Raw genomic sequence first — 2,500 nt, forward strand, 5'->3', positions numbered from 1 at the left:
ATCAGTTTGTTAACTCGGCCCTGCTTGATCTGCAGTTTCATTGGGTATCAGATACATGCACCTGACCAAAATGCGGAATTACGATTAGCTAATAACCTTACAAATTATTGATGAGCTTGAGAATTATTTGCAGTAACTTGCGTATATCTAGGAAGCCCTTTAGCCCAGTTCGTACTTCTAGTGGCATTAATGTAGAGGTTATCATATCCGAAAGAGATCTAGGTATTGTGATTTCAAATGACACCTCTTGGAAGGCTCGCATAGTAATGATTGTCGCTAAAGCAAATAAGATGCTAGGCTTTCGTAAAAGCAACTACGCCGGTATGTTGGAAGTGCTGTGCTTTTGCGATTTTACTGTGCTTTAGTGCACCCAAACTCAGTTTGTTTTTGCTTTCAGTTTTGGGCACCGCAGTCAGTCATCGGCAACTGACTCCTGGTTGAAAACATTGAAAGGAGAGCTAAACGTTTAAGTTACGGAAATGTTATTTATCCTGTGGGGATCGCTTAGTGAAACTTAAGTTATTGCAACCTACTGGATAGAGTATCTTGACCTAATTTCTTTTATAAACGTCTTTACGGGCATATAGAACTAACTCTCGAGTTCAAATATTATTTTTCTTTCTCTTGCGGGTCAAATGCGCCGTGCGTGCTCAGCATTGCATTTTAAGACAAATCTTTCTCCTTCATCTGTTTTCCGAAACAATTCCTTTAATTGAGTCATCTTACCAAGGGACTTTAAGGAATAAGAGTCTCTTGATTCGTTTCAGTCGCTAAGACTTTTAACGTTTTTGATTGCTATAATTTGTTCCTTTAAAGTATGTCTTAAATGTCGTGGTGGAAATATTGTTGAAAATTTTGACCTGTACCTTCTAAGTGTTAGTCGTTAGTAGAATTCAATTATAGTGTTTAGTTTATAATTTATGTAGATTTTAGATCATAATTTGTAATTAGATTTGAATTGTCACTTTGGTAAGGGGAGCTTTCTTAGGGGGTTAGGTTGGTTTGGGTGTTAAAACCTAGTAGGGGACAGTCCTATTGTTTGGCCCCTGTACAGTGTTCAAAGCCTGAAATAATGATAACTTGGCGTATCCCTGACGCCGACCCAGGAATTTGCGCACAACTACGTTAGACATATTTGCCTGAGGGTCAAGTAATGTAAACTATTTCCGAATATTACGTAAGGGGCGCCAATGACCCTACCCTAGTATCCACGCCTAGTCAGACAGGCATAAAGACATGAACAAGGAAAGGTTACGTTTATACAAACGTTGGCCGTGTGGCACTTATATTTTAAACAGAGTTAACTGAATAGAGTGTAATGTGAAGTGCTAGATTTATATCCCATATGAACCATGTGAGAGTTAGCCCTACTGATGGAAATGGGGCCACACAAGGACAGAAAAACTAACGCTCACATGGTTCATATGGGATAGAAATCTAGCACTTCACATTACCCTCTATTCAGTTAAGCCCATAAAGACATGAACATTAACTGAGTTGATGACATCAAGCCATAACAAAAAAAAACCCCGGTAGGCATAACGTAGGTTTTGTGGCCAGCTAAAGATGCAAATGCCAGTTAATTTCAACCAAATGCATAGTTTTAGTTGCAGCCAAACACCGAAGTGGCACCTGAGCCTATAGCAGTTTGGAGTATTCCCCGACCAGAAAGGCCCGGTGAACAAACGATTCGAACTGAACGCCAAGTTCAGTGATGTGTTCCCCCAAAGCCAAACAGACAGACAAACGATTGGCATCCGACCCCAGTCCAGTATTCGTGCCCGGCCCGAGAGGCCCAAACATAAGCAATTTTAACGGAACCCGAGGTTCAGGTACAGCCAAACACACTTTAGTGGCCACCTGAACCCAGTCCCAGCCCGAGAGACCTAAATGCAAACAAATTATTGCAACCGAATCCGCAACCTAGTTCCCAGGGTTCTCTCTTGCCCGTCCCCACGAAGGAGAGAGAACCTGGGACGAGGTTGCCAAATCCGAAGCTTGCTATTATGATCAAAAAATCATTTCCTTTTTTCTTCAGATTTTGAAAGTGTGTTTGGCTCAACACCTGATTGGCAAAACTCTGAACATTGATTTTTATCCAAAGGCTGTTTCGTTTGAGTATAAGAATTGCCCGAAACGGAAAATACCATAATACTTGTTTGTCCACCCAAATTTTTAATAAGCATTGTTTCCCATATGGGTTTGTCTTGGGACTTGCAAATGGTCCCAAGAGAAAAGAAAAACAATGCTTTTTCAAAATTTGGGTGGATAAAGAAATAGTATTATGGTATTTTCCGTTTCGGGCAATTGGATTTCACGCTCCGCCATTACCTGACGACTGGACGTCAGAGGGTTGGATCTAGGAAGTGTGAAGAGTGATGTCATTTTCTCACTAGCTTAAAATTTCAGCGTGGAAATGCATTCAAATCTGAAAACTCCCGTGCTGAATATTAACGCAGCTGCGTTGACATGCACTGCATTCTAAAGCCCGGTTTTCACT

The sequence above is a fragment of the Montipora capricornis genome, chromosome 6 (assembly GCF_036669925.1).
Source record: "Montipora capricornis isolate CH-2021 chromosome 6, ASM3666992v2, whole genome shotgun sequence".
In the NCBI taxonomy this organism is placed as follows: domain Eukaryota; kingdom Metazoa; phylum Cnidaria; class Anthozoa; order Scleractinia; family Acroporidae; genus Montipora; species Montipora capricornis.